At 35.0% G+C, this 13296-nt stretch overlaps 1 pseudogene; it reads left to right on the top strand.

Annotated features, from left to right (window-relative positions):
- The first annotated feature begins 5385 nt into the window (after positions 1 to 5385).
- On the top strand, positions 5386 to 5640 carry LOC123594387 (annotated as a pseudogene).
- Positions 5641 to 13296: the final 7656 nt, after the last annotated feature.

The raw sequence follows: 13296 nt of genomic DNA, 5'->3' as shown, positions 1-13296 counted from the left end.
CTACAATAAAATTTGTAAAATATGCTGATAAATAAAAAGATCTTAAAAGCACCAAGACAAAAGGAGTCCTTAACTTACAAGGGAAACCCCATAAGGCTAGCTGGAGATTTCTCAACAGAAACTTGGCAAGCTAGAGAAGGGAGTGGCGTGTTATATTCAATGTGCTGAATGGAAAAAAAAATCTGCACCCAAGAATACTCTCTCCAACAAGGCTACCATTCACCATAGAAGGAGAGATAAAGAGTTTTCCTGGCAATCAAAAACCAAAGGAGTTTGTGACCCCTAAACCGTCCCTTCAAGAAATATTAAAGGGTACTCTGGTGGAAAGGAAAGACCTTTCTGGTGGTTCATTGGTTAAGCATCTCACTCTTGATTTCAGCTCAGGTCATGATTTCACAGTTCATGAGTTAGAGCCCTATGTTCAATTCTATGCTGGCAACATGAAACCTGCTTGTAATTCTCTCTTCCCTCTCTATGCCCCTCCCCCTGCTCCCCTCTCTCTCTCTCTCAAAATAAATAAACTTTTTAAAAAAGAATGGAGAGTCCAAAAGTGACAGTATAAAAGCAGGAAAAACAATAGTACAAATGAATACTTCTGTAAAAAATAAGTCAAGGAACTCACAAAAAAAGGGTATAAAATATAATAACATATACCTAAAATGTGAAGAGAAGAGGAGAAAATCATGGGTTCAAAATTAATGATCAACTTAATATAGGCTTCTATTTGCAGAATAGTTTATATAGAAACCTGATGGTAACCATTATTCAAAAACCATTAATAAACATCCAAAGAATAAAGGGAGACAAATCCAAATATATCACTAAAGAAAATCTCCAAAACCTGAAAGGGAGAAAGACAAGAAAAGATTACAGAAAATCCCAAAGACAACCAAGTAACATAATAGCAATAAAGACATATCTAGCAATAATTACTGAGAATGTAAATGGACTAAATGTTTCAAACAAAAGACATGGTGTGTCAGAGTGGATAAAAAACAAGACCATCTATATCCTGCATACAAGAGACTCGTTTTAGGCCTAAATATACCTGCAAATTGAAAGTGAGTGTATGGGAAAGCATTTATCATGCAAAGGGATGTCAAAAGGAAGCCACAGTAGCGATATTCATATTGGATGACCTAAACATGAAAACAAAGAGTTTAAGAAGACACAGAGTAGGGTGCCATATAATGATAAAGGGATATTTCAAGAAGATTTAACAATTGTAAATATCCATGCCCTCAGCATGGTAACACCCAAGTATACAAAACAATTAACAAACATAAAGGAATAATCAATAATAATGCGGTAACAGTAGAGGACTTTAACACTTCACTTTAATAAATGGGAAGATCATCAGAATAGAAAATTAGCAAGGAAACATTGGCTTTAAATGACTCACTAGACCAGATGGACTTAACAGATACATTCGGAACACTGCACACTAAAACAACAGAATTTACATTCTGTTCAAGTGCTCACATAACATGGTTCAGAATGAACCACGTATTATGCCACAAATAGGCCTCAACAAATACAAGAAGTTTGAAGTCATACCAACCAACATTTCCTACCCCAACACTATGAAACCAGAAGCCAAACACAAGAAAAAAGAACTGAAAAGATCACAACTTGGAGGTCAACTAACATGGTACTACATAATGAATAGGTCAAGAAGGAAATCAAAGAATAAATTTTAACAATACATGGAAACAATTGAAAATGAAAACACAGCAGTCCAAAACTTTTGGGATACAGAAAAGCTAACCCTAAGAAGGAAGTATATAGCAATACAGTTCTACCTCATGAAGCAAGAAAAATTTCAAATAAACAATCTAACCTTGCACCTAGAGAAGCTAGACAAAGAACAATAAACAATGCCTAAGACAAGTGGAAAGAAGTAAATAATGAAAATTAGAGTAGAAATGCATGATACAGAAACTAAAATAAACAAGAGTACAGTTCAATGAAACCAGGAACTGGTTCTTTGAAACTATTAATAAAATTGATAAACCACTAGCCAGACTTACCAAAAAAAAAAAAAAAGAGAAAGGATCCAGATAAATAAAATCACAAATATAAGAGGGCAAATAAAAACAAAAATCACAGGAACAGAAAAAAATTATAGGAGACTATTATGAAAAACTATATGCCAGCAAATTGGACAACCTGGAAGAAATGGATAAATTCCTAGTACTGGAAGTCCTAGCCACAGCAATTAGACAACAAAAAGAAATGAAAAGCATCCTCATAGGCAAAGAAGAAGTAAAACTTTCACTATTTGCTGATGACATTGTACTCTATATAGAAAACCCAAAGGACTCTACCAAAAAACTGGTAGAACTGATACACAAATTAATTAAAGTCTCAGGATACAAAATCAAGGTACACTAATCTGTTTCATTTCAATACATCAATAATGAAGCAACAGAAAAAAGAAATTAAAGAATCAGTCCCATTTACAATTATACCCAAGTCGCATAAGTTACATAGGAGTAAACCTAACCAAAGAGGAGAAGGTCCTGTACTCTGAAAATTAAAAACAGTGATGAAAGAAATTAAAGAGGACAGAAAGAAATACAAAGAAATTCCATTCTCATGAATTGGAAGAACAAATATTGTTAAATTGTCTATCCTGCCCAAAGCAATCTAAACATTTAATGCAATCGCTACCTAAATACTGTATTTTTTGCAAAGCTGAAACAAAAAATCCTAAAATTTGTATGGAACCACAAAAGACCTCGAATAGCGAAAGCAATCCTGAAAGAAAAAAAGAAAAACTGGAGGCATCACAACTCCAAATTTCAAGCTACAATGGAAAAAAGACAGATACTTCAACAAATGGTGGTGGGAAAACTGGGTGGTGACATGCAGAAGAATGAAACTGGACCACTTTCTTACACCATACACAAGTGTTAATTCAAAAGGGATGACAGACACTAGTGTGAGTCCTGAAACTATCGTATATCGTATATATCGTATATCGTATATATCGTATATGTGCTGCTGAAGTGAGCATTTGAGTCCTGAAACTATAAAAGTCCTACAAGAGGACATAGGCAGTAAGTTCTTTGACATTGGCATAGCAAGTTCTTTCTAGATATGTCTCCTGAGGCAAGGGAAACAAAATAAAAAATAAACTATTGGGACTACATGAAAATAAAAAGCTTCTGTACAGCAAAGGAAACAATCAACAAAACTAAAGAGCAGCCTATGGAATTAGAGAAGATAATTGCAAGTGACGTGTTGGATAAAGGGTTAGTATCCAAAATATAAAAAGAACTTATCAAACTCAACACCCAAAAAGACCAGTGTTCCAATTGAAAAATGTGCTGAGGACATAAATACACATTTTTCCAAAGAAGATATACAGATGGCCGGCAGACACTTGAAACAATGCTCGACATCACTTATCATCAAGAAAATACATATCAAAACAACAATGAGATATCGCCTCACACCTGTCAAAATGACAGAACAGAAGAAACAACAGGTGTTAAGGAGAATGTGGAAAAAGGGGATCCCTCTTAAACTGTTGGTAGGAATATTGTTTCCTCAAAAAGTTAAAAATAGAACTGCTTTGGGGCGCTTGGGTAGCTCAGTCGGTTGAGCATTCAATTTTGGCTCAGGTCATGATCTCATGGTTCATGAGTTCGAGCCCTGCATTGGGCTCTGTGCTGACAGCTCAGAGCCTGGAGGCTGCTTTGGATTCTGTGTCTCCCTCTCTCTCTCTCTCTCTCTGCCCCTCCCTAGCTCATGCACTATCTCTCTCTTTCTCAAAAATAAATAAACACTGAAAAATTAAAAAAAAAAATAGAACTACCTTACCATATAGTAATTGTACTACTGGGTATTTATGTAAACAAAACAAGAACACTAATTCAAATGGGTGCATGCACCCCATAGCAGCATTATTTACAATAGCCAAGATATGAAAATATTCGAAGTGTCCATCAATCAATTAATGAATGGATAAAGAAGTGGTATGTATGTACACGCAATGGAATATCACTCAGTTATAAAAAAAGAATGAGATAGTGCCATTTACAATGACATGCATTTATCTAGAGTATTATGCTAAGTCAGTTAGAGAAAGACAAATACCATATGATTTCATTCATATATGTAATTTATGAGATAAAACAAACAAGCAATGTAAATAGGAGAGAGGGGCGCATTTGGCTCACTCAGTTTTAGAGCATGTGACTCTTGATCTTAGGGTTGTAAGTTTGTGCCCCCTGTTGGGTGTATAGTTTACTTAAGACATAAACAAAATCTTAATAGAAAGTGAGAGAGAGAGAGAGAGGGAGAGAGAGAGAAATCAGGAAACAGACTCTTACTTCTAGAGAACATTCTGATGGTTACCAGAGGGGAGAAGTGTGGGGGATGGGTTAATATTTGAAGGGAATTAAGGAGTGCATTTGTCATGAGTACAAGGTGATGTATGGAAGTGTTGAATTATCATATTGTACACTCAAACATAATATAATGCGAATGTTAAATAAGAAGAATTAAAACTAACCTAATATAATGTTTTATGTTAAATAACAAGAATGAAAACAAGCACTTACATTTAAAACAGGAAATATACACTAAACGTTTGGGCAAGTATACAGTTCATAAGCTGATTAGTATGGATGAACCATCTAAACAGAAGCCAGGATCTGTTATTCAAGGAAATAAATAAATTACTCTGAAGGCAATTCAGAGATTATCAAGACTGCCACTCTCATCACTGGCCCAGAGTACAAGAGAAATGACTTCTGAATCTTAGATTTCTATGTATTGTGAACATTCCAAAATGGTGGAATAAGGACATCCTACAATCTAATCTTCCAAAAAATGAAACAAGAACACTGGGGAAAATTGTCAAAATGAATTTTGTCAGAACTCTTAAAATGACCAAAGGCTTACAGTAATGTGAGGAGTACTATTTCAAGAAATGCAGCTAAATATTGGTAAGAACAATGAGCTTTTTGACAGTTTTATCTTGCTCCATTTTCATACCACTTTTACCAGCTCCACAGTGGCCTTGAAATCCGCTAACTTTGAAATTATAATGTCTGTGAAATTAAACAGACTCACAACTGCTAGATAAGTCAAAATGTGTTTGGAACCCAAAAATATCCTATTCCAAGAGAATTATTTGGTCTCAATAACAGCTCCCAGAGAACATCCTCTCAAAGGGCTTTTCTTTGTTTGATCTTACACAGAACTCACACAGTGTTAAAGAGCTTATCCTGGGCATTTATCAAAAAAAAAGTATCAGTGGCAATGTTAAACATTGGAGGTTTTGGAGGCGGCAATATTAGTTGGGGGCAAAAAGGCTGACAAAAAGCTGAACAGAAAAAGCTTGGAGCAGTGTCTCTTCCTTAGAGGACAGACATGGTGGGTCAAGAGGATCTGGTGCTGGGGGAGATTCACCAGGACAGGGTGGAAAATGAGTACATTGAGTTCATCAAGAAAGTCATGGACTTTCTCAACTTGTTTGATATCTGTTGTCCTTCAAGACTTGTAACACTAAATGATAAATTGACAGCCCTCTAATGGAGAATAAAGTACATTGAATCGTGGATGAAAAAAGGTGAGACCCTCACCTGGAACTATACCATGTTTCTGCTGGGAAGTTGCTTTACATAGCACTGATCTAAGTGGGAAGTGTCCCAGCAGCCTCAGTTTGATTCCTTATCCTTAAAGAGCAACAAGGCTTACTCTAGTTTTTCTGTTTTTAAAAGCATGGCCTTTGGGTTCAGCCATGTACATTGGTTTGTGATGTGGGGAGAAGTCCAGGGGAACGCTTGGAAACAACATTAGGCATTTTAGTTTTAAGTAACATTTTGTAGAACTATTTGTCAATGTATTTGAGGTTTTCAGAGCCAACAGCTTCTTTGTCAAGGTCCTCAGACTTTTCTTAAGGCTCTCAATGTCTCTGCATTAGTTCTGTAAACTCTTTGTCTCCTCTCCACTTTTGGTAGGGGGGTGGGAGGCAGTTCTGGCTGAGACATTCATGAGTTGGCAAGGTGGCTGCCAGAGAATGTTGTTGCTAACCCATCAGTTTCCTGTCCTTTTGGGAAGGTCAAAGCCAAGCACTCACTTCACTTGAAGGGATATTTTCAGAATTTCCTTTTTGTCACTTGCGGTGTTTTTGCCTGTCATATTTCCGTTAAAAACCCCTAAACTAAAAAAATAAAAAATAATAAATAAATAAATAAATAAATAAATAAATAATAAAAAAATAAAGCTTGGGAATGAGATTTACTCAGAGGTCTTTAAATAGCTCCAAAATATTTCTGGAAATCTAGAATTACATGTACATGTTCCCAACTGTGTGCATGCTCATAATTGACCTGAGAAGGTCCTAAGCCCTCTGGATGACTGATGACTCATGAGGATCTACACAAACAAGTAATGAGGGCTAAAAGAGAGTTATCCACTGCCTAGCTAGGTGTTTAAGGCATGCTTTAATATAGAGAAAGTGCCTTGGCAAAGACTGGGTATCTATTATTTTCAGGAATTTAAGGAAATCTCTGTCCAGCCATTAGCCAACTACCAATAAAACCATGTAGAACTTGAGTGGCTGCTCTTAATAAGAAATAGAGAATTTACAGAACTAATAAAAGAACATCAACAACCAGCAGCAACAATAACACATACTAACAACAACAACAAACCCTGGAGAAAATAGGAGATTTGATTATTAATGCTGCCATGATAATATCATTTAAAATATCTATTTTTCAATAAAAAGGAAATATGTAGAGAAACAAAAAAGTAAAACTCATTTATGGGGGAAAAATGAATCAACCAAAATTATCTATAAGCCCAGACACTGGAATTACTAGACAAAGACATTGAATCAGCTATTATAAAAATGTTCAAAGAACTAAAGAAAATTGTGTCTAAAAAACTATAGGAGAGTATAAGAATAATATTTTATCAAATATTTTATCAAATAAAGAATATAAATAAGGAGATGGAAATTATAAGAAAGAAGAAAATGGAAATTGCATAGTAGAAAGTTTAATAACAAATGAAAATTTACTAGATGGTTTTGACAACAGATTTGAGCAAACAGAAGAATAAATCAGTGAACTTGAAGATAGGTCAATCAAGATTTTTTAATGGAGGAGCAGAAAAGGAAAAAGAAGGAAGAAAAATAAACACAGCTAAGAGATTTTTGAGGTACTATCAAGTGTGCTAACATATGCATAATGGGAGTACCTGAAGGAGAGGAGAGAAAAAGGTGTAAAAAGAATATTTGAAGTAATAATTATCAAAAAAACTTCAGATATTTGATGAACACACTAATGTACCGATCTTATAAGCTCAACAAACTCCAAGAAAGATAAAATAAGATATCCACACACTGACACATATCATAATTAAGCTTTTAAAAACCAATAACAGAAAATCTAGAAAACAGCAAGGGAGCAGTGACTCCTCAAATACAAGGGACCTTATTATTAACATCTGATTTCATATAAGAAATCAAGTATGGCAGGGGCACCTGGGTGGCTCAGTTGGTTGGGCATCTGACTTCAGCTCAGGTCATGATCTCATGGTTTATGAGTTCAAGCCCCTCATCGGGCTTTGTGCTGACAGCTCAGATCCTGAAGCCTGCTTCAAATTCTGTGTTTCCCTCTCTTTCTGCCTCTCCCACTTGTTCTCTCTCTAAAAAATAAATAAACATTTAAAAGATTAAAAAAAGAAATCAGGTATGACAAAAGGCAGATGAATGAAACACTCAAAATACTAAAAATGAAATATATCAACCAAGAATACCATATTCAGCAAAACTATTCTTCAAAAATAAAGAATAAATTAAGACTTTTCTAGAAAAAAATTAAAAACAGAGAATTTCTCACCACCAGAATTCCCCTTACAATAAGTAATAAAGAGTTCTTCTGGCTGAAATAAAAAGATACTAGACTACAACCAAATCCATACAAAAATATAATGAGCTCTGATAAGGAAACATGTGTAGTTTAAAAAAATGAGTACAAAGTAGTGTTTTGGTTATTAATCTTTTATATGCCTGATTAAAAATAAAGCTGCATAAGGCAAAAATTATAAATTTGTGCTGATTAGCTTATAATTTTTTTAAATGTGATTTGTATGAAATAATAGTACAAAGAATGAGAAGGAATATGCCTATGTTGACACAAAGTTCTTGCCTACTATTGAAATTAACTTGGTATTAATCTGAACTACATTGTGATAAATTAATATGTTAATTGTAATCTCCAGGATAACCACTAAGAAAATACTTTAAAATATAGTAAAGGAAATGGCAAAAGAATTAAAATATTACATCAGAACATACCTATTTAACAAAGAAGACAATAATGTAGGGATAGAGAAATAATATAAGGAATAATACATGTAGAAAACAAGAAAGCAAAATGATAAATATAAATGCTACCTAATGAGTTACTATGATAAATGTACATGGATTAATACATCGGTCAAATTGCAGAGATGAGCCCAATGGGTTGAAAAACATGACCTAACTATATTTGTCTATAAGAGACATACCTTCAATTCAAAGAAAGAAATAGTTTTTTTTAAAAAAGAATAAAATAACTTATACCCTATGAACAGTAACCAAAAACAAACAACCAACCAAAAAAAAAAAAAAAAAAAAAAAAAGCCAGCCTGGCTACACTAACATCTGACAAAAGTCATTAGGACAAAAGTTGTTACTAAAGGAAAAAAAAAAGGCATTTTATGACAACAAAATAATCTACCAAGAAGATGTAACAATTATAAACATATATACACCTAACAACAAAGTCTCAAAATACATGAAGGAACTATGAATTAAACAACTTAATAATAATAGTTGGATATATCCATGCTGCACTTTTAATAGAGATAAAAGAGGTAGACAGAATATAAACAAATAAGTTGAAGATTTTAACAACTGTATAAACCATCTAGGATTAACAGACTTCTATGGATCTCTCTATCCAACAGCAGAATATACATGTACTCTCAAGTACACATGCAGTCTTCAGGATTGATTATATGTAGGCCATAAAACAGGGCTCAGTAAATTTTAGAGCATTTAAATCATATAAAACATGTTCTCCATCAACAACCTAATGACATTAGAAATTAATAACAGGAGGAAATTTTGGACACTCACAAATATGTGAAAAGTAATCAACACAGTCCTAAATAGGCAATGGACTGAAGAAGGAATCACAAGAGGAATTAGAAAATATTTTAAATCGACGTAAACAAAAACACAACATACCAACAATCTAAGATGCAATAAAAAATAGCATTTAAGCAGTGAACTTTTAGCTTTAATTGCTTTATTCAAACAAGGGGAAAGATCTCAAATTAGTGTCTGAACCCTACACCTTAAGAAACTAAAACCCCTCTTATATGGTCAATTAATCTATAACAAATGAGGCAAAAAAATGCTATCAAGAAAATATAGGGTTTTCAATAAATGGTGTTGGGTGTAATGCCCGAAGTTCCAAAGTCTCCCACAAAAGACCACTAGAGTCGTAAGTCAAAGCCAAGTGGCAAGGGTCGTTTATTGCAGGTTCGAACCCGGACCTCTGCGCACCCGTCGCCGGTGATGCTAAGAGGCCCTGAGTGAGGTTTTTACAGCCTTTTTATAGACAGATACAAACAAGTTGTGGGGAAGTTAGGAATTTTTCGCGGTTACAGAGTGGTTATTGGTTGATGTCTTAATTTAAACACTTACCAGAATTTAATTGGTTCCCGCCTTTAGGTCAAACTTCGACTGGGGTATGGGTATCATAATGATCGGTCAAGAACACGCGGTTATGCCAGGCAGTTGTACAGAAGCAGAACAAGCTGGTCAAGTAAGATAAGTTTGTTTTTCTCAGACCACGATGACTAGGCAAACAGTTTGCCCAGGTCTTTCGTTTTTTTTTGTTTTGTTTTGTTTTTTGGCTTTTTTTTCTTTTTTTCAAGTACCTGAGGAACCAAGGGGAAGGGAAAATATGTTAAGCAAGCAGGTTTATAGAAGCGAGAAATGCCGGTTAGTTTATGTACAATCACTTATTCTATTATATACCAGACTACATTTAGGAAGTTTCACAACTTACTCTATTACATAGCGGGTTACATTCAGGAAAGGTTTTATAATGCTCATAGCAAACAGCAAGCAAAACAGACTCTTCAGCAATTGTATTTTTCTTTATCAATGATCCATAATAAACAAAAAAAGAGGACTTTAAACTAAGGCATGGCTGTCATTTGGATTTAAAGTTGTTCTTTTCATTGGGAAAACTGGACAGCTATATGCAAAGAATGAAACTAGACTGCTTTATACACCATACCCAAAAAATAAGCTTAAATAGATTAAAGTCCTAAATGTGGTACTTAAAACCATAAAATTCCTTAAAAGAAAGCATAGATAGTAATCTGGACATTGGCCTTAGCAACATTTATCTGAGTATGTCTCCTTAGGCAAGGGAAACAAATGCAAAAATAATCTGGGATTACACCCCAAAATAAAAAGCTTTTGCACAGTGAAGGAAACCATCAACTAAATGAAAAGGCAACCTACTGAATGGGAGGAAATCATATATCTGACAAAGGGTTAATATCCTTTCTATGAATGATCTTTCTTCCCCTTATGTAATTTTTAATTTTCAGTTAACAGAATCCAGAGTTGGATAAGACTTCAGAAAACAGCTAGTCTCATGAATGTGGGGAATAAGCTGAGGAATTCCCTGAGCCTTCACTGATGGGTTAACAAGGCATAAAGAATTAGAAAGCCATAGGATGTTCACACCCAAGTTTGGGTAAACAAGATTAGATAAATACTGTAGAGAGGGCAGGACAAAGGCCCCAATACAAAGGTATATGAGGTAAGTATGATTAGGTATTCAGGGTGGATATGCACCCCCCCAAATTAGTACTATAGCAGAAAACTGCTTTCACAGAAAGGAAGGACTAAATTAGGTAAACAGATAAATAGGGCTATACACTGCTGCGGGGTGAAGTTGCCCAGAGCAGAGCTAATTAGCAAAAGAAAGGTGCCTTGTTGAAACTGAGGTTGCATGCTTTGTCTTATCCCCTAGGCTAGCTAAGATAGACAGGCACCTCACACTCTGTGTCTGCCATTAACAACCATCTGCCCTTTGCCAGGATTTTGTTTTATATTGACCCAAACCCCTAACACCGTATATCCTCAAAACCGCTTTCCCTCATGCCCATGAGTTAATGTTCAAAGATTTATTGTCTCTTTGTGCACGTCCATCACCATGTTGTAAACATTCTGATCCTAAAAAAAAAAAGAGCAAGGTCCCTTAATCGGGGCTCTTGTCTTCCCCCAGACATAGCCATCTCTCGCATTTTAATCCTGCCTTCTGTTTTCTTGCTAGACAAGAAAGAACTCTAGACCCAGAGTCTATGACACATGAACTCTTCTTAACTCTATCTAACCTTTCCTTGAATATCCCCAGTGACATAGAAATTCATAATTCACCGTAAAACCTATTATATTTTGATGTTCTAATTGTTAAAATGATTTTTAATGATCCAAAATCTATCTCTAATGTCCATGAATTGACCTTAATTCTGGCCTCATTAATTTATTTATTTTCATAATAAATATATGGTGGACACCATATTAGGTAGTGACATTGCAACAAGACAAGGGAACAAGACAGTATAGTGGGTCAAGACAGACATTAAACATTGATCAAGCACCGTGGTCTTTCCCTGGCTTCTATGAAGTCATTGACTTGTAAAGGAATGTAAGAGAAAGTACAAGTACCTAGTTGGCAAGAGAACTATTGAAATAGTGAATGAAAATGAAAATAGAAGAAGACTATTTAGATACCAGCAAGTTAGAGACATCAATGGACCAGAAGGTAAAGAACAATTATGATGGGAATGACTGAACAAACAACCTGGGAAAATAGATAGGAAACTGTGGTGACAAAATAGGATGCTTAATGTGGATTAGAGAATTTTGGGGTGATGACCATGCTGACGTAGAATAACCATGGGAGAAAAAAATGACAGTATTTTAGGAAGAAAGACTTTGACCCATATATTATGGTATTCTATGAAAGAGAGAAGTAGCCATGGCACAGGAGAAAATGGTGTAGAAAAATGACATGTGGCTCAAAGATGCAGGGGTATTCTATGAGAGAATAGGAAACTATTGGGTTGGAAGAAGGAATGGGGAACAAATGAGTACCAAACCACCTCCTGGGGTGCCTTGGTGGCTCAGTCGGTTAAGCATCTGACTCGCTCAGGTCATGATCTCACGGTTCATGGATTTGGGTCCCATGTCAGGCTTGTGCTTACAGCTCAGGGCCTGGAGCCTGCTTCGGATTCCCTGTTTCTATGCACCTCCCCCTCCCACTCTCTCTCTTGCTCTCTCTCTCTCTCTAAAAAATAAATAAATATTAAAAAAAATTTAAACCACCTCCTGATCCTGAAGAAGCAATGCTTGCAAGGAAGAACACAGACTCAGGTAAGATAAGGAGATGGCTGGAACATTCCCAGAAGAAGCTGAATTTCTGGATAAATTTGCCAATTATGAAGCAGAATCTTTTGAAGTTACAATGATAGGAAATTGAGTGAAGAAAACATTGATCAAAATCAGGAAAATACAACAAAATATAAGTTTGAGAGTGCCTTAGAACTCTAGGTGACAAAGTACAGTCTGCACAGCTAGGGATTGAGGGCATTGCTGAGAGGTGAGCAAAATTACACAATACATCCATTAAAGAGTAGAAAGAAAATATTAGAGATTCTATTTATATTGTTGATTCTTTTCAAGGATTTTTTAACTCCTTCAAAAACTACTGCCATAGAGAATATATGGCTATGCCTTCTACTTTATGTTTTTAATGATAAACAAAGAATTAGAGCATAGAAAAATAGTCCCCAAAGTCTCCGTGAGAAGCATGGGCACTGAACTCAACAACTACTAAGCTTTAAGTGATGTGATTCAGCAATTGCAGATGCAGTATTCATTACTTAAAACCAGGTACTTCTGCACACCTCTTATACAATGGAGCCCATTTTAAAAAGAAAAAAAATAAGACCTACAACTTCAGTGCAAACCACCATTTAATTACCAATTTACACTTTATCCATTTTACTGAATCTGGTATAGAATATAGATATTTGAAATCCATATTCTAGGACAAAATTTTTTTGAAATATTACACATATTATGAAATATAACACATGAAATATAACACATAATATTACATTAATTTCAGGTATATGATGCAGTTATACAACTCTATACATTCTGTTATTTCCACCACAAGCGTACCTACCATC

Source organism: Leopardus geoffroyi, chromosome X (genome assembly GCF_018350155.1).
Source record: "Leopardus geoffroyi isolate Oge1 chromosome X, O.geoffroyi_Oge1_pat1.0, whole genome shotgun sequence".
In the NCBI taxonomy this organism is placed as follows: domain Eukaryota; kingdom Metazoa; phylum Chordata; class Mammalia; order Carnivora; family Felidae; genus Leopardus; species Leopardus geoffroyi.
Note: the sequence above shows the minus strand (reverse complement) of the source record. Positions and strands in the feature narration are given on the sequence as shown.